This window comes from Equus przewalskii, chromosome 28 (assembly GCF_037783145.1).
Source record: "Equus przewalskii isolate Varuska chromosome 28, EquPr2, whole genome shotgun sequence".
Taxonomy (NCBI): Eukaryota; Metazoa; Chordata; class Mammalia; order Perissodactyla; family Equidae; genus Equus; species Equus przewalskii.
The window spans coordinates 33,969,772-33,995,421 of NC_091858.1; the positions used below are offsets into that span (position 1 = coordinate 33,969,772).

The 25,650-nt window shown below is 36.8% G+C and overlaps 1 long non-coding RNA gene across 1 annotated transcript in view; it reads left to right on the top strand.

Annotated features, from left to right (window-relative positions):
• The first annotated feature begins 1,224 nt into the window (after nt 1-1,224).
• LOC139080073 (uncharacterized) overlaps nt 1,225-25,650 on the top strand; it is a 263,385-nt gene continuing 238,959 nt past the window's right edge. Inside the window, exons 1-2 of the long non-coding RNA XR_011534232.1 lie at nt 1,225-1,437; nt 11,238-11,272. This is a non-coding gene — a long non-coding RNA (uncharacterized lncRNA). The remainder of the gene's footprint in view (nt 1,438-11,237; nt 11,273-25,650) is intronic.

Genomic DNA, 25,650 nt, shown 5'->3' on the forward strand with positions numbered 1-25,650 from the left:
GCATATTCTCTTAATTATGTTAGTGTTCTTATTAAAAACCATTAATTTTAAGGAATACTATCATTTGAATAAGGGGGGAGGGAAAATAAAACATTATCAATTAAATATACATATCAATTGCATGACACCCCAGATTTTTGAAAAAGAACTCTTTAGTGAGAAAATATGTTTCTTAGAATTTAGGATATAGTGATATTATGCCAGAGTTATGACTACTTTACTGATTTTCAATTTTACAAAGAATAAATTATTGTGATAATTTTTCAATTGTAGTCTTTAATTTTGAAATTATTCTAAAGATATCTCACTTTTTTAGCTTTCCTCAGCTTTTTAAAATTTATATTCTTATATGAACTCCTTAGTAAAGTACTTTGCACTAATTTTTATTTAATTATGAAAGCAGCTAAGGATAAATGCTTGTTTCTCAGTGAAATATTTCCTGTACTTTAGGAGCTATGTTATGAAGTGTCCCTATTTTTATTTTAGATAAATTTGTTCATGCATTTATTTTAAAAAAATGGTGTCCATCTTGCACATGGAAGGGACTACACTAGGTGCTTAATAAAGTGAGGAGGAAAAAAAGATGACACTGACATTCTAGTAGGGTGTATGGCTACGAAGCAAATTGTAACACAAAAATGTAAAAGTAAAATGTGTCGAGAATAAATAGGGGCCACTCCGTGGCCCAGTGGTTAAGTTTGTGTGCTCCACTCAGAGGCCCAGGGTTCGGATCTGGGGGGTGGACATGGCACTGCTCATTAGGCCATGTTGAGGTGGCATCCCACATGCCACAACCAGAAGGACCCACAACTAAAACATACTACTATGTACTGGGGTGATTTGGGGAGAAGAAAAAAAAATGCAGGGGGAAAAAAAAGAAAAGAAGATGGGCAACAATTAGCTCAGGTGCCAATCTTCAAAAAAAAAAGAGAGAAGAAATACAGGGTTCTTGGGACCATTATGTATTAAAATATACCCACAGGATTTTAATTTAAAGAGGTGACTGAAAGTCAACATGGAAAAGCTAAAGCCTTCGAAAAAGAATTGATGATTTACATTTCTTGCAAGTGGGGGGCCACTCAGAGCCACGTGACAAAGCACCATGCTCAGCCAGGGGCAGGAGAAACAGTGGGAAAGCACGGCCCGGAACTTTTTTTTTTGTGAGGAAGACCATGCCTGCGCTAACATCTGCTGCCAATCTTCCTCTTTTTGCTGAGGAAGACTGACTCTGTGCTAACCTCCTCGCCCATTTTCCTCCATTTTATACGTGGGAGGCTTGCCACAGCACAGCTTGCTAACCCGGGCATCTGCACCTGGGATCCGCGGGCAGTGAATCCCCGCCCGCGGAAGGGGAACGTGCGGACTTAACCCCAGCGCCATGGGACCGGCCCCTCTGCCCAGAACTTTCATTGTGTTTTCCTGGGGCTGGCTGGACAGGTAGGTGGAAGAGCCCGGGACTGACTAGTGTGAGTAATGTCAGCGGACTTTGGACTGCAGGGTGGTCTCTAGGTGTCTGTTGCCTGGCCCTGGGTTCATTTAGGGCAGAGAAAATAGTGGCCTGGTGTTTGAGAGTTACCCGTAACAGGAGGTTGAGCGTCTGGACTCAGGCTTGGCTGTTTGGCATATGAAAGCTGTTTTCCTGTTCTCAGGAGTTCTTCATTATCCCCAGGAATGAGCTTGCCCTGGGAAGATCAGCCTGTCTCCAGCCATCGAGGCCTCTGAAGAGGTCAAAACATCATGAAATCTTTTTAAAACCAAGATTAATATACATTAATGGCTGGAGTTGAACTTAGGAGTGGTTATGAGGGGAAGGGTTTTCTGAGCGTTATTTGGGGCTGAAGTTTAAATGATAAATATAAATATATTTTACTAGGTGAAGGTAGACATAAAAAACATTTTAGTTCAGAGGATGGCAAACTATGTGGTTGTTTTGTTGCGATTTGCTATATAAACTTTATAAAGTTAAGTAAACTTCCTATCTTTGAGAGTTTAATCATAAAAATGTTGAATTTTTTCAGATGCTTTCTCTGTGTCTGTTGAGATAATCATGTAATTTATTAATTCATTGATATTTTCAGTTTAATTGACAGATTTCCTGATATTAAACTACTCTTGCGTTTCTTGAGTATACTTAACCATTTATTTCATCATGCATACATTCAAATGGATGACAATTTTCCACCCATTGTCAGATGAAAATATTCCAAGACAGTATTAGCAATTTTAATTAAAGTTCAGAGTGAAGTTGAGCTATGATTTTCCATCTGTCTTATTTTAAAAATTAATGTGATACTACCCGAGATAAAAAGAAATAGGGTGAAGTACACAACGGTTAAATTTTTTGTAATAAATTATATTTTACAGGGGTTAATTTTTCTTCATAAATTTGAAAGCAGTAATGCTTAAGACATTGTGTTTGAGTGTGTCTGTGTAAAGGAAGATCTTCAGCATTTTCATTGCTTTTTAGATATGTGTCTATTAATACATATCAAAATATATTGATGTATATTCTATTATTTTGGACTTGTCCACTTTTTGTATTTCTTAAATTTTACCATTTTATATTTTATTTATTTCTGTGTTCCCTGATTTTTCTAGAATAGTCTTTCCAGATGTTTTCTCTCATTAACCCACTTTTGTAAATCTTCTCTTTTTTTAACCCTGTCTGTGGTGCTATCACTTTGATCATAATGATGTCCTCTAGTTCATTGCTTTTTTCTTCCATCTTTATTATATCTTTGCTTCCTTCTTTGGGTTGATTATATAGTTCTTAATCTAATTTTTGTGTTTATGGTTTGCATGTTTTCCATTCAATTTTTCTGACAAATGTATTTAGTTATAAATTTCCTTTTAAATGCTGTTTTCATACCACATTTTCTGTGCACTTTTACTGTATCCCAGTTTTAAGTGTTTCATGAGTGCTTTTATGATTTTTTCGTTAATTCAAGTGTTAGAAAGTAGCATACAATTGCTTCCTAGCCATATGCTTTTGAAAGCTCTGCTTTATTACTGATTTCAGTAGTGAGAGAACATATTCTGTGGGATGATTCTTTAGAATTAGGGACTTTCTTTGCTGCCCTGTACATTACTATATTTGTCAATTTCTATGTACACCCAAAAATAAAATTATTCACTATTTATTAGATTTAGAATTCTGTGAATATATATGTATATATACATGCGTAAATACATACATATATTGTGCATATGTGTGTAAAATATGCCATTTTCATTTTATCTTTCAAATTTTTATATGATTTAAAAAATCTGGTTGATTTATCAATTACCTAGAGAATACTTTAAAAACTTTAAACTATCCTTGGCAACTACTCTGTGATTCCATGTCCTCAAAACCAAAGGCCTCTCCCGAGCAGGGCTTTGTCACACTTCCTGTTTTCTGGTGGAGCCATGGCCCTCACGATAAGCTCTGTGGCCACACTGAGAGGAGAAGGAGGCAGCCAGCTGCCCATGCTTGTTTGTCACGTTTTTAGGAAACAAAAGCTAATATTCAAGTGACATTTAAAAAAAAATCTTTCAGGTTTCTTTTTCTTTCTTGATTTCAATATTACTGCCCACCATTTTATAAACAACTAACATTTTGATATCCTAGTTTTCTTTTAGATGAACTGAAGAGTCTCTTTAAAGACTATCTTTACATGAATAACATGTGAGTAGGTTTTCTGCGTGCTAGCCTATCAAACAGGTTATCTGCATCACCTGAAAACAAGACCAACCCTTACACACACAGTGAATTAGAACCTCCTTTCATTTGGCCTCCATCACATCAAACATGAACTTCTGCAAGACCTGTTCCTTGTTTTCGTTAATTATTGTTACAGGGAAATTTGAAACCATCTGATTTTGTGTCATTTGTGGATAGCATTTTGGCTTTTGACTTCATATTTTAGAGACACTTCTCTTTTATTTTAAGTCAAATATTAGGGTGTATGATTTATTCAGTTTTTTCCCCTGATTACTGTCCCTTAAGTGATTTGAAATCATGCCAGAACAGGCTTTTTCTTTAGAATAATAAGGTTGAGTTGTCCGTGGTCTTGATGACAGTCTGTGCTGTTGCTTGGAATCCTTAGATCTGCAACTAGCAGATGCCTTGATGTGCATCATTATTTGGCAAGTTTCTCCTCCTGGCCTTGCTGTCAACGTTCCCATTTTGAGGCTTCGCTTAATTGCTCTGAGAATTTCTGTTGTTGTGAAGTCTTTTTCTTGCCTCGATCATCTTCAGTTGTATTTTGAGACTTCCACCATTGCAGTGCATTTACACACGTGGGAGAAACAGTCACGAAGATGTTTTACACAATTCAAGAACCAGCAGACCTACATAGGATGGTGATCGCTGAGCTTTCTGGTTAGTAAGGAATCTGAATGTCAACAGTAGGGAGCACGTACCATTGAAGGAGATGTCTTGTGTTCGTCTTGTTTTTGCTAAGCATGGCTTCTCTTTCATGAGTTAAAGCTGCAGATTTATATTTTTTCTGCTTAGTTTCTATAACTTAAAGAGAAAATATTCCTCACATGGCCTTTTAATAGTTTGTCAATATTTGTGTTCAGCCTATTTCTATTCTATTCTGAATTATACATACATTTTAATGGGTAGTGGGGAGGCAGTGGCATTTTTGACCCTGAGATATGAGAATGTTAATTGAAATCATAAAATTTTATATACCGCTTGAGAGAAAATAATTCCAAATTTTACATCTCTCTTGAAAACAGGTGTTTTTGGATAAATTTATTTAGAGCAGTGTTTCCAAAAGTAACAGAATGCCTTGAAGATCAGCCACCATTTTGAATCCTAGTTTTAAAGGTAGAACATCGTCAAAGCCAGAGCAAATTAGAGAACAACTTAATGTTAGACTCGCTGGGGTGGTGTGGAAACTGAAGTATGCCTGTTCCAAACAAGCAGTCCCTGGCATTTGTGGAGGCAACTCCTCTTAAGATATCTTGTCAATAATAATGGCAAAGCCCTCGTTGTCCTGGTCTTTGAAAGATGTAAGACACAGCTAGCACACTTAGAACTTTTTATCCCATGCCACTCATCCTCTCTCACTTTCCTCTCAGGTCCCCAGGTTTTCATCTTCAAAGTAATGTTGTGTTCTAAAGTATATGATAAAGAAAATATTGAAGACACGGTATTCGAAAACTGAAGTTGGGGCATGAGTAATTGCAGGAAATCTCAGTGATGGGTCAGTTTCCTTTGCATAAAATAGGAGTTCTGCTCTAACCATCACATTCTAGTACTGATGTATTTTCACCAGAAGGAAGCAAACGATATATTTTCACTTCACTGCTGCCAATTATTCTCTTTCAGCAGATATTCTAACTCCACAGAAAGATCCAGTTTATAATGCAAATGTGATAATATCAAGAAGTTCACAACGGGCGGCAAAGCCCTGTATTTCAATATTCAAGGCAAGGATGCCCATACACTGGGAGGAGGAACACATCTGATTCCAGAGTCAATTTTAGTAAGTGTTCAAAAAACCCAGGACCAGACAACTGGGAACCAACTGCAGTTCCATTAGGAAACCCCGGAGAAACTTTGTGGGTCTGAATTTATGCTGTTTGAGGACTCACTGCCGCTTATCCAAAGCATTTTGGATACAAACCAAATTGAGAAGATAGTGAGGAAGAAGACAGAGTGACGTCTGGCATTTTACCATCTGGAAAAGTACACACTGATGCCTTTAGTCAATCTTTAAAAGGGAATCAATTTAGAATCTTCTTTTTATTTTTCACTTGAGTAACACTTCACAAAAGCTTTACTTAAAATCAAAATCTCTGTAGAGATTAAGTTTGGCAAATATATAACTTTTGGAAACACAGATGCACTATTGTTTTTCATTGTGACTCCAATACACTCAGAACTGATTATTCTAAATAAAATCAACTAATAAGAAGTGAATGAATATTTATGTAGGTTCCTGGGAGTAACACAGTGCATAGCAAGGAAAGAAATGAGAGGAATAGGTGTTTTTATTATTTTTTAAAATTTTATTTTATTTTTATTTATTTTTATTTTTTTAAAGATTGGCACCTGAGCTAACAACTCTTGTCAATCTTTTTTGTTTTCTCTACTTTATCTCCCCAAACCCCCCCCCCCCCCCGGTACACAGCTGTATATCTTAGTTGCAGGTCCTTCTAGCTGTGGCATGTGAGACGCTCCCTCAACGAGGCCGGATGAGTGGTGCCATGTCCACACCCAGGATCCAAACTGGCGAAACCCTGGGCTGCTGCACCGGAGTGCACAAACTTAACCACTCGGCCATGGCCATGGGGCCGGCCCCTAAAATATTATTTTATTTCAGATGCTACCAGAAAAATCTTAATATTATTCTATTATTTAGGGCTATTTTTTTTTAAATGGCATTGGCAAGACTGTAATTAGATTGAAAATGTGAAATATATCTCATGGCTACCAGGAGGCATAGGAATTAAGATTGCTTTATGTGTATATGCATTTGAAGAAAACTTTCCTGTGGAGTTCTGCCAGGGAATTGAGAGTATCTTTGAGCCAATTTAGTATTGCCTCTCCATTTTGCTGTTGTTTCTCTCCAGCACTTTTTATGCTCCTACCCACCATTTTAGTCCCTACTTAAGAGCTGTAACAAATCACATGACCTTTATTTTATAAATGAGTCTACGGTAGCAAAGAGGAAATTTGAACAGCTCATCTGTAACATCATTTCTAATTTTAAGATTCTATGAATCTAGTCTATTTCTCAATTTTAAAAGAAAACATGTATTTATGTGTTCACATATCTTTTTAATACAGATTTTAAAAGTTTGATATATAACATTACTCATGAACAGATATCATGCTCATAAAATATGAATAAAATGACAACTATATTGAAAAGAGCAAGTATTCTGTTTCCACCAAAGGCCCTGGTATTACATTATATTCAGTGGCCATTAGCAATCTTCTGTGGATGAATGGCTGAGCGAAGGTTCCTGACAAATGTCTTCTATGAGTGGAAGTGGAAAATGAAGTGAAAAGTAGAACTGACACTGATGAGCAATCAAGAGCTGTGTCCTTAAAGCAGATACATCTCTAAGTAGCTTTTTGAGGTCATTATTCTGGGACTTGATTTCTTCCCCTGTCAAATGAAGTAGTTGAATTAGATGGTTTCTGAGGTCTATTCTCACTTTGTATTTGTGAGATTCTATTTAATATTCACTGATGCCAAAGTTATTCAACTACAGAGAATGAACAGCTACTTACTAACGTCCTCAAAGTTTGACTCCTAGAACTAAGTGCAGTAGAAATTTCCTTTAACCTTGACATAAGTTAGAGAGAACAAATGAAATGGAAAACATTAGCTTAAATGCCAAAGTCAGATTAAAATAAAGTGAAAACCTGGGTTTCACTCTATTAGATGTATTAGCTTGACTTTCCTTCTTGACTACATTCGTAATAATGCTATTTATGGTTAGTAATAGGAAGTCAACTTAAAATAGCCTTAGTTCTGCTAAAGTGTCGGATTCTCTTTAAAGTCTGAAGAGCTCAGGTAGAGAGGAATGAGGAAAGCAACAGTTATTTCTAAAAAGAAAAGCTCATATTCAAAATGTGCATTTATGTAAGGAGACTGTAACTCTGAACAAGAGACTAAGTGTGACTACCACCAAAGTACTTACTATATGCAATGCAGTAGAAGACAGTAACCCGAGTCTCACAAAATGTACAGCAAATTCAAGATTGTGTTAATGCCATGAGTGTAAGTCTTGCAAGCCAAGGCTGGTGGTCATGACTCCAGATAGGAAACTGTTACAATAGTCCATGATAGTAAAAAATGCTGCACACTCAACCAAGATTTTGACGATAAAGGCAGTAAGAGCTAACACTTATTGAGTGTTGGTTGTGTGCTAGGCACTTTCTGTGTACTATGCGGGTATTAGTTAGTTTAATTCTTACAGAACTCTGTGATTTGTGATTATAACCCCGCAAGTAAAATGAGGCTACTGTGTTCGACTCCAGATCTCACACCATTAACTATTATTTATTCTGCCTCTTCAAGTACAGAAGGTCAAGAAGGGACAGATTTGACGAATGATCAGTTGCTGAGAACTAAAAGCCTTGTAGGTCACAAGTGATGTAACATGTCATGCAGAGCCACACTGAGCAAGGTGTGAAGTGTCTCTTTTTGAAAATCTTCTTATCAGTAACTATATACACACAAACATATACATCTATATGTGTTATACTTCATCAATCTCAATGTGATTTCTCAAGCAACCCACTGATATTTCAAAATTTCTGTGTAGTGTTTAATGCTGTGTATCAGAAATTGGATGTCTGAGAAATAAGTTCAATCATCTGAATTCATAGAATTTCAGACCCTCTTTTCCAGTCACAAACCCATGCTTTGCCCATAGCATTACAGATTAATGAGGATTCGGGGAGAAGGAGAGTGAGATTAGCACCAGGCTCTGTTGACTTATTTATTTTGCAAATAACAATGCATCAGAGAGATTTTCCTGATTTTTTTTTTTTTTTGTACTATCATAGATCCCAGCCATGTAAATGCTGGTGTGACTTAGGGTATCATACTGATGGCTCAATTGATATTCATGAACTTTGATTGTTTTAGCTGATCATTGGAATTCAGAGATGGACTTTTGTGTACCATCCTGAAGTGCCCTGGAAATATGGACAATATAACTTATTGTACAACTATTGTGAAAATAGATTTATTTCTCCTACTATTGAAAGTGGATCATGCTCCCCTGAGTTCTTCATGCAAATAGGGAATTCAGAATTAGAAGTTTGATTGATTCTCTTTGTTTGCTTCTAGAAAGAATAAGACTGAACAGAATCAATCAATCCATTAGACTTCAGTAATTGGCTCAAAATGTCCTGTCATGTACTTAGGTGGGAAAAAAATCTGAGGAAAAAGAACAACAACAAAGAAATCTAGAAATGCATTAAAATTGTTTTATGTATGAGAAAGAACAATTTGAGTCAGTTATCGTGGATAAGCATGCTTTCAGCACTTAAAACAAATTCAGAAGTACTGGTCTAGCTAAATAATTTAAGCAGACTTATTTTTGATGTAGTCTTTTCTAATAGTGCAACAATAGGGCATCTCTTTGCATCTATACTAGTTAGTTAAAAACAAAACTTGAAACCTCGGTCCTTCAGGTCTTTTGATTTTTCTCTTTAATGAATATAGTGCCCCAAGTCTCTTGGGACCTCAGCTGAGTTCACTAGATTTGAGAAATGAAGAACAAATATTCAAATCTGAAAGGTGTGCAGGGGACAAAGTGAGGGTGGGCACTGACAAATAGAAATGACAAGCAATAGGATATACTGGAGTATTTGAGGAAGCCATTTGGTGTAAATCTAATTCAGCCTGACTTTGTTTTTCCAAAAGGGCCAGACCTGGCCGTTGAGCATGCATTGTGTATCTGCTTAAGCATTTGCTATGTCCCAAAGACAAAAACAAAGGGCCTTAATACCAAGGTGCAACTTCTCCCACATGGGCATTTTCTTAAGGATAAGCTTCTCTCTCTAGGCTAGGAACTGATTGCTGTGCTCACCTGTGACCACCCAGCTTGAGTGGTCACCTACTACCTGCCGTGTCCATCAATCGCTTTGTCAACAGAGCAGTCTCCTGACTATTGTAAAAGGGACATTTCAGTCATATGTGAAACATCCTCTTGAGCATATATAACCACTCTGTACCGCCCCACTTCTTTAGTGACCTTCCTTCCTTGGAGAAGGAAGGCCCCAGGCTATGGTCCTCACATTTTGGCTTAGAATAAACTCACCCAAATTTTCATTTGTAGATTGGTTATGGATTATTTGTGTTGACAGCACTAATGACATCTCAGGTAGGTTTTGTTAGCACACAGACTTAGGCAAGACAGGGCCACATAGGTGCTGGTGGAGCCTGGAAAGGGTGGGTTCCAGAAACTAATCTTTAGATTTAAGGATGATTTTTGACAGTTTAGTGTGACACAAATGTTCAGCAATTTTATCCAGTGTTTGTTAAGCAAGTGAAGGCAGCTTTGAAGGGAGGCATCAGTGGGTAGTTGAAGTAGAATAGCCGTCAGGGAAAGCCAGATAGGGGCAATATTGTAAAATCCATATGAAGTGTAAATAGGGCTTGGCGATTTGAAGTGGAGAAAAGCATGTTTTGTGTTTTTCCATCTCATTAGTTTTTCACCTGCATTTAACTGACTACCTTGGTTTGCTGTTCACACTTTTGGTAGGAGTGGTTGTGTGTGTGAGGGGGAAAGGGCGATTTTGGTTCCATTTATGTTAGTCTCTGCCTAAATCACCTCATACAGTTTACATTATTGGCCCGGGTATTTATATTTATATTTACCTGCTTTGCTAAAGTGGAGAGAATGTGAGCCGTAATGGGGAGGTTGGATTCATGACACCCAAGAACCTGAGTCCCTAGCAGCGCTAAACCCTTTCTTTACATTGAATGCTTGTCCCATGAGGAATGTAGAGTTAAAACTCATATTTTATTATCCACATGCAGAGCACTAATACAGCAAAGAAATATCCTGTCCTTACATTCAATATCAAGAGGACATTGAATCCTTTCATATTCGTTCAAACATCTTTATTTTGGTACATTGACTATATTGGAAAAATTAGAAGTAGAATATATATAACTAGTTTTTCTATATCTTATTCTTCACTTGTCCAAATCACTTATATTTCTGAAGGATTATAGTGATGGGAGTCAGAGTCTTACTATGGATTTAAGATATACGCCTTTTAGAATTTTCTTTTAAAAAAGCCTGTCTGTCACGTAGCTGTAAGCATAATGCTTTCCATATAGTAGATGATCAACAAACTTATGGTGAATGAAGGAAGGATCAAATGAATGAGTAAACGCTAGATAAAACCTTGGTTTTTAAAAATATGTAACTGGAACAAGTAGGAATGAGAATGTTACAAGAATTCCTCTTAGCAAGCCATTTGCAAAATTCTGTTCATGGTGGTTACTTAAATATTTTGCAGCATTAATTTTTTCAACTTTTTAAGAGATGCTGCAACTCAGCATTCCAGTGTTTTTGACAAGACGTGTTCCTTAGCTTCTCCCCACTCACCCATGTGTTGCAATACAACTCAGAGAACCTTACCTAATAGTGTAATAGGAGGTGGATGGAGGTGATGGACAGGAATAGGAAAACTCACAATGGCCGAGTGAATTTTAGCCTTATTCTCTCTTCTGATTGTTCTCTCTCTTTCTCTTCTCTTTCAGAAATTTAGAGATCCATTGGCTGCTTCTACATGTGGGTAAGCAGAAGGTTTATTTTCTATTCTCTGTTGGTTTCCAAGCATCAGTACTCACCAATGTCACCAGCTCTTACTAATATCCAACATTTTCCATGGGCCATTGATCAATCGACACTGGAATTCAGAAAGACTAATATTATTGCATCCTCCAGAATAGAGTTTTGTGGAATTCATAATTGTCCAATTAAATGATAGCCAAATTTTCAAATATTTCATAAAAGTGAATGTTCAGTTGTAGTTTCAAATGCTAGGTGTGTGCCAAGCAGGCTTATGATCCAAGTGATTATAAATGTTTCATATTTTAGCTTATTATTAGTTCCCATTATATTGATATAGGGAGCTGACTCCTCCAGGTGCATAAATGGATGCTTTTAGACCTTTAGGTGGACATGTTTTATAGGACAATAACGTAAGACTGGAGTTCAGAAGTGAATTCAAGATTAAAGACATAAATATGTGAATATTTAGGGGTACCTAGGACTGTGTTCACCTTGTAAGTGAGTAAAAGTAGAAAAGAAAAGAAGACCCAGGAATGAGCCTTGGGCACGCCAATATTAAAGGGTTGTTAAAGAGTTTCAATAGTAGGCTGCAAAGGAATACACAATAGGAATGGAAGAAAATCATATACTGTATTGAATGGAGTATTGTATTCTATAGGCTAAAGAGAAAGTCACTCAAATAAGAGGGAGAAATTAACTGTGTGAAGGATGCTGAGGGGATTGCCAAGAAGAGGTCTGAGAATTGTCCATTAGCTTTGGCAATGTGGAGATGGTTGATGATTTGAGCAGGAGGATGTGGGGGATGAAAGCCTAATAAGTGTAAATTCAAGAGAGGAAAACAGGTGGGGATAAGTAGAAGTTGAGACCATGGAAATAGACCATGAGAGCAAAGAAATGGAGTGATGAGTGAAGGAATAGGTAAAGTCAAAATACAGGTTTTACAATTAAATTACGTGTTTTTTAAGATGTGGTATATTATTTTGCGTTGGTTTTCTGATGGCAGTGACCTACTAAAGAGGGGGATAATGATGCAAGAGATAAGAATAGAAAATTGCTGAAGTAAATTACTTAAGTACGCAAGGGGGAATCTGATCCAGTATGTAAATAGAGATATTAATATTAGATACAACTTACAGAGTAATCTCTCTGACATTGGGGGGTTGCCATGCTTTACATAAGTGAATTTCGCCAAGAAGCAAAGTCTGCTTCTGATATTTACAGCGATTATTAATACGCAGGATTTTGTAGACAAATCCTCTAAAAGTGATTATGTATCCTAGCAATGAGTTTATTTTTGCTCTTAAATGGTTCAGGATCCCTAAAATGAATTTAATATACCACACATCATGCAGGTAGTTGACTGATGAACTATTTTTCTCTTCAGGTTCTCTTTATAAGAATCTTAGCCATTGCTTCATTCTCATAGATAGAAGAGATTTTCTCATTGTAAGAAATGTACCAGTTACAGCAGTCAGGGATAGAAGCTACACAGTAATTTGTACTGGGAAGCTTTAATATAAAGAATTATTAACTATTTACAGGGGATTAGGTAGTATGAAAGATGGGACAGAACATTGAAGAATTCCCTAGGACTGAGAGAGAATACTCATGGATAGAACAAATTTGGAGTGGCCTCTTCCAGACCTCACTGGCAAGGTTGTTTGCAGCCCAGTAGATGGAGGAAGCTCACTGGGTTGCCTTAAGCTGGTGCACACATGTTGGTCTGAGCTAGAAGGCAGGATTGGAAGCCTGGAAGCCTTTCACTGGAGTACAGGTGGACTGAGGCTGGTTGAGCTGCCAATAGGCTAGGTAAGCAGGAAAGTCTACCAGGACGTCACCAGGTCACATCTCGTGGGAAGAAACTGTGGACAGGTCTGACAAGTGGGAAACACTCTGCCAGGATACAGGCAGGTTGAGGCTGGCAGGCAGGCAAACAAAGATGGGAAAACTTGCATCGTTAGAGGAAATCCAAAATGTGGGCCAGGACTGGCAAGCTGGAAGATGAGTGCCACCGGGTATCTCTTAGATGGTAGAAGCAATGCAACAGGCACAGGGGATACCTTCCCACTGTGGTGCTCCTCCAGTGCTAACAGCTGACAGAGGAGCCCTGTTCATTTTATCCAGCACCACTATCACAAGTGGGACATTGAAGTGGACTTGGAGACGAAAGGTTGTCAGTCACTTGATAACTGGCACAGGCACATTTTTAAAATGTATTTACTTAATTTTCCTTATTGTTGTTGAAACTTTCTTCATATCCTATGTGTGCATTATAGATTATCAAACTGATCTTGACCTTTTTATGGCCAAAGAAGTAACTTTTAGAAAGTTTTACAACCTTTTTAAGTAATGAGGGAGTGGCAAAATGATAACATTTTACAGGCACAAACAGATAATTGAAATCTCAGCCTACCATATTAGGCTACCTTAAATTATTTCTAAAAGGAGGTTTTAATAACTAGAGAACCTTACTATATTTCTCTAGTAAAGTAATTTTTCTGTAATGATTTTATTGCATGCAAATTCACCAAATTTAACCAGCTTCCCTCTGTAAACAAATAATATAAACCACCTCTTCAGAAAAAGAATATATGACATATATGTTTTCTATTCCATTGTGAGCAAATCATTCTGATGATAAAGGAACCACACAAACTATTACATAATCTGATATATTCCGTATCAGGCCATGTTCTATCATAACTCCATGATAATCAAGATCTACTTAGTAGGTTTAGTTGGAATTTCTGGATAACGTTCTTGAGACACTATCATTATTGTGGAACATATCAATATTTCTTTACTAAGCTTCTTAGAAGATACTTTTCTGTGAAACATGAACACATAAATGGGGACTAGTCTAATCTGCCAGTGGTACCTGCTGCTCTATTGGGAAAGGAAGACTTAGCAGCAGACTGAAATCTTTTCTCTGCCTTTACTTGGATAAGTAAAGAAAGGAAGGAAAGAAAAGTGATCTTGTCAAATCACCTTGCAATCAAGCTAACGACATACCTAGTAGCAAATAGTCTAACACCACTTACTAGTAGGAAAGTCTTTATCTATAGAATGCTTTTAGCAAGATGTACTTGGCCTTCTACGGTTGCTTTGGGGACGCAAACCTGAAATTCATGGATTTATGGGACATGGTTCCGTGGAAAATATCACGTAGTCATCAGAGTATAAGAGGAAGTACATAAAGAGTATTTCAAGGCTGAAGTGGCTTCCTTTTATTTCATATAGACGACATTCATTGCTTAGAGATCTCCTATATTAAATCAGGCCAAGAGAGCATCTTGTATGTAATATATGATGTGCGAAAAGTGATTTATTGACTTAAGAAAGGAACTGATGATTGGTTGGTATTATTTAACTAAATTCCACCAAAATAATTCTGAAGTAGTTGTAAAAATTGTGCCACTTTTGAAGCCATGCAATACCAAGAGAGGGCAGACTTGATTTCCTATTTTTTTGCTTGGCTATCTATACATACAAAATGGTGAATAAATATCACTTAAGCCAAATTATAAAGTAATTTAATGGAAAGCAGAAAAAAATAACCATAGATTTATCCTGTAACAATGGAAATGTTTTTAATATAGCTTGTTAGTTTTTCGGTCTTGCCTTTCTTCCCTTTCAATATTTCTTCTGGAAAATCTGAATGTTTATGCAGCAGATTCCATAAATAGAGAATTTATATATAAATAGGGATATAAATAAGGAATCTATACCTCAAGATTTTGTCTTTTGTAAAAAGACATACTGGGATGAGGTGAAGAATGGGCACACCAAAATGTTCTCCTCAGTTCTCATGATCTCAGTGTGGAAGCCAACACCCATGCTCTCAATGTAGAAACCAGCACCAAACAAGGGCATCATTCAAAGGAACAATTTGTGGTAGAGACTTAAAACTATCAGAGCTTAGAAGTTTTATTGCTTTGATTTCTATATAGCAATGTAGCTCTTTCAAAGGTAAGCTTTTCTTTGTTTAAGTATTCTTTTCCAATGACTATTTTATTAAACCTATTTACTTTTCTAATTTCTAAAGGGAGTGTTTTGTAAAAATTCACAATATTGTTAGACAAAGCTGAACTTTAGAAAGAAGGGCTTCATTCATCCTCTTCTTCAAACCTCCAGACGTTTCACTATTAAGTAATTGAATTGAACAACTGCAGTAGTGTTTCTGAACCAAAATATCAGCTGCTATCTATCATATCTTCACCAAAGATCTCTGCTTATTTGAGCTTGTATGTTTTAAATTAAGATCTTAGATTTTACAAAAGTATTGAAACTTTTCAATTCTTTTATTCATTATTTGTAGTCATTTATTTATTTTAAAATGTTTAAATAATGTCATGTTTGTTTAAATGTTTAAATAAATTTTTTAAAATGTTTAAATAAATAATTAAATTAGATAAAGATCACAATAAAGTTAAAGTTTTATTTATTTTCAAGATCTTGAGATGGGACCATGTGTAAAGTGAGCTAGAAGGACTTAGAAGGACAAATCATATTAAAGTGGCGTAAACAGAATAACATATTTCCTTCCCACAAACATTAAGTTTAGGTGAATTTACAGTCAATAACCACATCTTTTCAAATAAGTATTTTCTATAAACTACAAAATATGTAATGTTTTCACTTATGGCACTCTAAAAGCTTATTTCAGCCCTTTCCACACAATGAAGAAATGAGACATATCAACTTCTAGCAGCTGTACTTGTTTTCTCATTTCCACGTCTGCTCTGTTCCTTACCACCTGCAGCTGGCGTCTGAGGGTTCTCAAATGTTTGAATGGGGCTGAATAAACTCTCAGGTGCCTTCATGTCTCTGATGACTGTGCACTGCATTCTTAGTGCGGCTCTTTCATAGACGACATACAGGTGAGCTTAGCAGTTCTTTTAAAAACTTTTAGGTCTTATCACCTGCAGAAACTTGATGATAGATCTAATTTAGTCCAATTTTCATTTCGATCTTAGAGTCACAGAAGCAAAATTTTTGGTGTCTAGTATTTTATTTTGGTATTGTCTAAGGCAAAATCCAGAGATATTTTGAAAGAAAGGGGTGAAACCTAGATATCTGTGTAACTTTAAACACAAAATGATAGAAACATTATTCATTTGTATATTTATTTTTTTCAAGCAACACAATTTATTCGGCTCCTACTATGTATTAAAATATGTTGACGTTATGGTGAAGAAAGACCTAACCGTTTTTTGGTGAAGAAAATTGACCCTGAGCTAACATCCATTACCAATCTTCCTCTTTTTACTTGAGGAAGATTGTCCCTGAGCTAGCGCCTATGCCAATCTTCCTCTATTTTGTATGTGGGATGTTACCACAGCATGGCTTGATGAGCAGTGTGTAGGTCCATGCCTGGGATCCGAGCCTGTGAACCTCGGCCCACTGAGGCAGAATGTGCAAACTTAACCACTACTACACCAGGCTGGCCCTGTGAGAGAACGAATTTTTGCCATCAAGAAACTGAGGTATTATAAGGAATGATAGCCATTAATCAAATAATCACAACATCCATAAAGAGGCAAAACTACAGCTGTGCTAATTGAAATTAAGGGATGGTAAATTGATCACTGTTTAACACAGGTAGATTTGACCTAACCTAGGAGATAAATAAACCTTCTTAAAGATATTATGATGAAGTTAAGATTTATACTAGGGACAGGAAACTGCTCATCCAAATGCTCTGAAACAGAAAACAGAAGGATCTGTTTTAAGATCTGAAAGGAGGCCACATGGCTTAGGCAGAGAAAGTGAGAGAGGGCACGGTATAAGGAAAAGAAGGCCACAACAGTGCAGACCAGAACATGAAGGGCTTTGTAGGCCATGGCATAAATTGATTTACGGATACAAGTTAGGAAACTGTTTAACAATACAAGAAAGAGATCATGGCATGTTCTACTAACATATTCATAGCAAAGATGTATTGAAGGTATAAACTTTGAGAGACTTTGTAGGTAACTGTTAGACACCTTGAAATATCTAAGTGGAGATATAAAGAAGGCAGATAGGTATATGGATCTGGAGCTTAGACAAGAAGTTGTAGGTGCTAGATGAGGGCTGGGACCTCACATGATTGGCTTCTCGGACACCTAGAGTATTGTTTGTCATATAGCACGCACTCAGTAGGAATTCATGAGTTAATAAATAACCAGTTTGTGACTATGTTGCATTTAGGTGGTATTCTATCCATGGGTACTGATGGGGTGTCAGGAGAGAGATTACAGACTGCGGTGAGAGAGTGGGCATGGACTGGACCTTGAAGGGCCCCAGTATTCAGTAACTAAGAGACCAGGGCATACTTTAAGCAAGGAGTGCTTAACAAGGAGTGGCTCGAGAGGGAGGTGGTTAATGGTGGTGATTACTGCTAAAAAGTCATGTAAAATAAAAACTGGATATTGTCCTCAGAATCTTCCTAGGTGGAGAAAATATATAATCATAAAAGAGCAAATCTAGGAACCAGATTGGGTGGGTTGAGAGTTGAGTGGGAGTGTGGAAACGGAGAAAAAGAAACACATGGGAAACGTGATCACCAGGGAGAAAATGTGGAAGGATGGTAGCCAAGAGATAGAGAGATCAAGAGAGCACTGAGTCTTAAACAAAATAATAATTGGAGACACTTGAGCAGATTAAAAAGCTCATGAGAAAAATAGAACTTATATGAAGTAATTGAATATTTAAGAAAAAATGGAAAACTGATAAAGTTATGCAAAGTAGATAGAAATCTTTCATTGCTACTTAGAGATATGTTCTTTCTTGAGAATTGTGAGAACTTTCATTTAATTTAAGTAATTAATTACTTTATTTTTGAGGAATATTAGCCCTGAGCTAACATCTACTGGCAATCCTCCTCTTTTTGCTGAGGAAGACTGGCCCTGAGCTAACATCCATGCCCATCTTCCTCTACTTTATATGTGGGACAGCTGCCACAGCATGGCTTGACAAGCAGTATGTAGGGCCACACCCAGGATCCAAACTGGTGAACCACAGGCCACCAAAGCAGAACGTACTAACTTAACTGCTGTGCCACCAGACCAGCCCCTATTTTATTTTATTTTTTGAGGAAGATTAGCCCTGAGCTAACTGCCGCCAATCCTCCCCTTTTTCACTGAGTAAGATTGGCCCTGAGCTAACATCTGTGCCCATCTTCCTCTATTTTACATGGGGGACATCTACCACAGTATGGCTTGATAAGTGGTGGGTAAGTCCAAGCCTGGGATCTGAACAGAAGAACCCTGGGCCACTGAATTGGAGTGTGTGAACTTAACTGCTACACCACTAGGCCAGCCCCCAAATTATGAGAATTTAGCAAGCTGAATATAAGATTTATGAATGTGCATTTGCTGTTTTACATTTTTTAACTCTATTAAGGGTTTGCATTTGCGTGTGTGTTTGTGAGAGAGTGTGTGCAAATCATAAGCACTCACACTGATGCCCTGAGACCATCATAAAATTCCATGCTGACAATAGGATTCTAGTACTCGCTATTTTCCCTCTGCTGTTTTCTTCCATATCTGCTTTGTTGCTTAAAATGCCTTGAGAAGTATCTTATCTGTTTCTAAACAACATCGGTATCAAGACATAAAATTTCTCCATTTTCAATTCTGAAAAATCTGCTTAAGTTTGCCAAGTGCTGAAGCATAGTATAAACAGCCACAGGCTCCTTCAGTTCTCAGATTCTCCCTGGAGGCTCCTCGGAGCTTTTCTGTAATTACTTTTGGGTATCAAGGGACCTATGAAAACCAACAAAATTGTTGCTTATTTCAGGCATCGTCTGTGTGCATCGATATTCTTTTGTGGTGATGAAAATATTCTCCATACTCTTTGCAGAGAAAAATGGCTTGGGTGACGTAAGAATCCAACAGAATGATTTTCCAGACAATTTGTAGAGTGCCAAAATTTAGCCCATATTTGCATACGGCTAACTTGAAAAAACAGGATGTTGAGTTACCCTGAGGCCCAACTCCATTGATCCTGCATTCCATCAACCTGGTGTCATTAATTAGATTAGGGGATGCATTATGGTGTACTGAACAGTGACATGGATGTATGCATTTTTCATGATGAAAAAGATGATGTCAATGATTAGAGTGAGTGTTGGTTGTGAATTGAAAATTCCATTTGATTGTCAGAGTGAAAAGTTACATTCCTAAACTTTTCCTCCTTTTTGGATGCAATGTAATTTTACAAAAAGAATTTTGGCTTTGATGTTTCTTTGAAAAATGTAGATTAAATAAGAACCGAGAGAATAAAAATCAAGTTTCTGAAGTCAAAAATAAAAGCTAATGATTTTTTATTGGAATAGTATCTTCCAAACAAAAATTGAACCGCTTGATTTAGATCAAACATTTCTATGATTGACCTTTTTTAAAAATAATTTTAGACTTATAAAAAATTAGCAAAAAAACTACTGAGTTCACATATATCTTTCATCTAGCTTTTGTTAATGTTAAACATCTTACCATCTCAACATAATACTGATCAAAAATCAAGAAATTTTCATTAATACAATTTATTTAGATTTCCCCTAATGTCCTTTTCCTGTTCCAGGATTACAGTCAAGATCCTACATTACATTTAGTCTCAAGTTGTCTTATTCTTCCACAATCCTTGGCAGTTTCTCCATCTTTTTTGTTTGTGTGGGTGGGGCTATCTTTTATGGCCTTGACATTTTGGTGACTACTGGTCAGTTATTCTATAGAAAGTCTCTTAATTTGGATCTGATGTTTACTAATGGTTGGATTGTGGTTGTGTATTTTTGACAAGAATACCGTAACAGTGATGTACCTTTCTTGGTGCACCATCTCAGGGCATGTAATATGATACGTTTTATTACTGGTAATAAAATTGTTTCCTGGTTAAAGTGATGTTGCTAAGTTTCTCTACTGTAAAATTATTATTTTTCCTTTTGAAATTCATAAATATCTCGAGAGAGAGAGCTTTACATTCTGAAAATTTACTGTTTCTCTTTAAACTTTCACTCAACAATTTTAGCATCCATTAGTGGATATTGCTTACAGTAATCATTGTTGTGCAATGCCAATGGTGTTTTATATTTTCTTAATTCTTGAAAAATGTATTCTTTGGAATTATTAAATTATTTACTAATATCAGTATAGATGCATGGCTACTTATTTCATTCTATGAATTATAATCCAATATTTTTATAATTTGTTGCTTAAATTGCTCCACTTTTGGCCATCAAAGCTCTTTACAATCATTTCCTTGTTTGCATTTCAATATGCATGCACACTGTTTTGAACAATTCCTTGTTTTACGACACTACAAGATGTTCCAGGCTCATCTTGTGTTATAATTCATTCTTGAGAAGATCATGTTTGCTGTTCTTCCGTGTCTGTACTAACGTCCTGAACACGTATTTTCATAGAAGTTGAGAAATGAAAGCTAAGTTGCTTTTCAATGTTTTCCCTCTTCAACTTTGCAGTAGCTGGAGAATTGAAAATTTACTTTGTCTTGATAAGAAGTAAGGGACTGTCATCCCAAGACCATGGATGAGTCTAGGCAGATGGGCCACCCAGTGATCCCTTCCTGTCACACTTATCAAGGAGTAAACAAAATAAAGCCACTAATTCTCCCAGATTCCAGAATGTCTGAATATCTTCACTCAATGAAAGATCAAATTAATAACTCACCTATTCATTCACACAACTGATTAGCCCATTAAATGGAAGAATCAGAGAAAGGAAACAGGTTCCTGGTCTCAGCAAGATTGAAGTCTAAAGGCAGAACATATCAATAGAATTTTCATAAAATATAATACAAGCTCTGAGGGCCAGCAATTACACTTAGAGATGAAAATATGAAAGCAGTATCATTTATTATAGCATCAAAAACACAAAATAATTTGAGGTAAAGTATTTTGAATTAAAATATTTCAAGTACTTGTAAACTGAAATCAACCAAACATTGCTTAGAGAAATCAAAGAAAACCTAAATAAATGGAAAGGTATACAGTGTTCATGGGTCAGAAGACTAAATATAGTTAAGAAATCAGTTTTTCCCACTTTGAGCTTTAAATTCAATGCAATTTCAAGCAATGTTCTGGCAAGTTTTGTAAAAACTGAGGACACAGCTAGTTAGTGATGGATATAAGAGAAGAAAATAGATCTGGACTGGAAATCTAATACTCAGATGCTCTCGGGTCATGGCTTACCTCCTATGCTGGTGGGTCTCATCACTTGCTAGTAGTTCCCAAACATTAGCACACATCATAATCACTTGCAGGGCTTATTAAAAACACAGATTTATGAGTTCTATCCCAGAGTTTCCGTTTTAGTAGATTTGGTTGGAACCTGATAATTTGTGTTTTTCAGAAATTCCCAGCTGATGCTAAGTTGGTCCAGAGACCACAGTTTGAGAACCACTGTCCTATGATACTTTTATTCTTTAATACACACCATCATTTCCCATGGCCTATTTACCACGATCTTCGAACGTCATAATTCTCTCCTACTAACCTCCTATGCATTCACATTTGCAAGTGCAAATAGACGTGTCTGGTTTTGAGATAACAGGCAGCTGTCTGAAGACAAATATCCTCAATAATGGATACAATGATTTCACCTTCACTCCAAATGTTCAAGATCTTCTACAATGTGAGGTCTGCTATGCTATTCATCCCTCTGCTGAACAGCAATCTATTTGATTTATATTTCACTGTCTGTTGGGAGGGACATAGATACAAGCACACAAGATGATAATTTTTGTAACAGAGATAGGTGGAGAGTGTAGGACAAGCAGAAGAGGTAAAACTTAAATCCTTATGAGGTTCAAAGACTAGGTAGCACTTGAGATTAGGCTTAGAGAATGAAGAATGAATAGGGATACCTTAGGTTGACAAGTTGCAAAGGACATTCAAGAATAAAATGATCTAAAATATAGTGGTGCAATTCATTCATTCATTCCTTCACTCATTCACCAAATACCTATGAATCCTTTGGTGAAATATTCATTAGGTAAGAAACTGTAAGGTGTTAGGAATGGAAAACAAGTGAGTGCTCTCAGTGAATGTATAGTCTGTTGGGCAGACAGAGCATTGAAAGCAAATAGAAACAGCATAGAAAACAGAGCATTTTAGGTGATTTGATGGTAGTTTGGTCAGGATTCTTTTAGAGAATTGTGGAAGGGTGACTAATATGCCCTTGGAAAATTAGCAACTTTTAATATGAGGGCAAAATTATGGGAGAAGAAATAGTATACTATCCAGTTTTCAAATTATTAATTGCATCTACAATCAGAGTTTAGTAGCTAAGGTGGACTAAAATTTTGCAAAAAATAGATCCTATATATACAAGGGCATGAACACAAGCTCACATCTATCCTTGGTAGACAGTTGGCTCTCTGCCTCATGGCGATATGTGAATCCAGCCCTCTGCATGTTGTAGCTATGACATCCTCCAGTCTTGACACCATTCACATCCAGCTGGTGGCTGTGATAAGTTCACATGAGCCAAGCTCAAAGGCAGCACCACCCTTTGCTTACATTACGTTATCTAGAAATCAGTTACATGGCTACATCTGTGAGGAAGAGCAGGAGATGTATTCTAGCTGGTCCAGGAAGAAGAAGAAACGGATTTTGCTGAACAACTGCTGTTTCAGCCACAACAAATTGAAAAGACTTAAATATTTGCCTAGTGAAGTGTGTTATGCAAGGGGTATAGAATGAGAGGAAAGAATACTTTGTATAATAGTGTATGCAAATGCATGGAGTTAGAAGGAAGAATCCAAAACAGCAATTTTCTTAATTACAATTCAACAGTTCATTGGGTAAGCTATACAACAATTAAATCACCAGAATTAGAATTGCAGATAAGTCGAGTGATTTAAGTTATGTGTTTCAGATTAATTCTAAGCGTAAAGAATAATTAATCAATTATTCAATCATTGTAGGCTAATAAGTTATTATTGGCCCTAGTAGAAACCTCATGAATAAACGTTTACTTTATAACCAATAACATGATAGTTGTCATCATTTTATAAGGCAAAATTCCCTGACCCAGAAGGTACCTGCCATTCAGTCTACACATTCTACTGAATTCATGGGCAAACTGGACAAACGCGGTAATGGCTGTCCCTAAAATCATGCAGCTAGGCAGCGGCAGATGTGCAATTTTAACTCCCATTTCTGGAGATCTGATATCTTTTCTTCTAGCTTGTTAGAAGTTGCAGGGCAATATGCTTTACAGAACCCAGGAAAAATAGAAGCAGAAATGGGTACTAGCTCTTCATTTTCCCACAAGAATTAGCCCAGTTGGTGCTGAGTTTTGCTCAAGAATCAGAGGTGCCTGATACTAGTAAAATTTCCCCTAAATAAAGCTGCACAGATCATTAGTGGAAGTTCTTCTGACAAAGTAGCAAAAAAGACCCATGCGTAAAAGGCTCTAATGTAGAAGCAATTTTTCTAAATCTAGTGAGGCTCCACCACAGATAATAACGTCATTTCATTGTCAGTTGTATACCCATTTGAGTCTCGGGGTCCCAAGCATAGCCATAGGCTGGCACCAGCTCCCATCTTCGGGTGAGTATTCTGATAAAATTTTGATTTCTTGACCAATTAAAAAAGAAGCTTAAATCTCACTTTGCTTGGGCATGCATGGAATCTTTATCATAACACATAGCCCACAAGAAATGCTATACGAGCATAACTTACATGGCTGTTTATTTTTCCAAGTATTTTCTCCGTGGTAAACGTATGCAGATAACTGATGGTGGACACTGCTAGTTGTCAATCAATGTCTCCTTGTTCTCCCATCTAACAGAACTGTCAGTTTGCTCAGAATGGTGATGTGACCAACTTTAAAAAAAACAGACTTGATTTTTGGGGCATACTTTAGACTTTAGAGGCATGTTCTTACATAGTTTATTTGAAAAAATAATCTGTTCATTGTGGTGAATGGGACATCTACTTAGTAGGTCTTTTGGGAAAGACCCATTTCCAGAAAGAACTGTTTACCTGAATAACAATGATATGCTCATCTGGCATACTCTTCCTGCCTTTTCCTTTTATCTTCATTCTTTCCTGCACTATAGATGTGGTGGCTGTAGGGATTTCTTCAATCTTGCAACCATGAGGGCACAAACCTCATGTTGAGTATGGTCAAATGATTTCTGATTTATTGATAATGTCATTGAGCCACTGTATTGTTCCTGACTACTCTCCTTGTGACGTCTTGTTACACGATAAAAGTAAACCCCTAGTTGCTTAAATCGTACTAGTTGAATCTCTGTTGCATGTTACAATCATCCCTGGGATAATGTACGTGTGACATTTTTCTTTTGCTTTGTGAGGAAAAAGGGTTTTCTCCTTCCATGAATAAAGTTAATTAAGGCACTGTGGTACTTCACTTCCTAGACAATTATGCTTTAGCTATAAGTATATGTATTTTTTAAATTTTAGATTAGTTTTAGATTTACAGAAAAATTGCAAAGATACTTCAAAGAGTCCCCATATATTCTGCACCAATTTCCCCTATTATTAACAGTTTATGTTAGTATGGTACATTTGTCACAATTAATACACTAATATTAACGCATTATTACTAACTAAACTCCATGATTTATTCTGATGCCTTTTACTTTTACTTTTACCTAATATCCATTTTCTGTTCCAAGACCCCATACAACATTCCGTGTTACATCACATACATGGTGACCATACTTTTTAGTCTCTTGGCTGTGACCGTTTTTGAGACTGTCGACAAAAAATAAATTTTCCTTTTATTTTATCTCAAAATGAGTTTACTCAGGAATAGCCAAAAGACTTGCAATTCTGGATGTGCATGCTCTGGCAAACCATAGGCAAATCCAACAAGCAAATAAGAGGAGCCGCGTTTATAGAGAAAAGGGGGAAGGAAGGAGGAGTTGTTCTAAACGAAAGTCCATTGGAGGGAGGTAGCAGTTCAGGGCAGGAATGGTTTCTCGTTGGCTGGGCTGTTGTTTGGTGGAGAAAGAAATCTCCCTTCACTAGTAAAGTAGTTTTACTTCCTGTCCAAGATGCAAGCTTCCTTTTTTCCTGTTTGGTGTAATTAACCATGTGTGATAGGGCATGAAAGTGCCCTCAAAGGCCTTCCTGACTCCAATTTAGTATGGTTTCTTTTATTAATTTCCACAAGACTTTCTGTGTTTTTGATGACCTGGACAGTTTTGATAAATGCTGGTTATGTATTTTGTGGAATGTCCCATGACTGAGATGTATCTGATGTTTTTTCTCATGATTAGACTGGGGGTCGGGGTTCTCGGAGGAAGATCACAAAGGTAAAGTGCCCTTCTCATCACATTATATCAGGGTTCTTTGCTGTAAACAGGACTTATGACTATGATGTTGACCTTGATCACCCAGCTGAG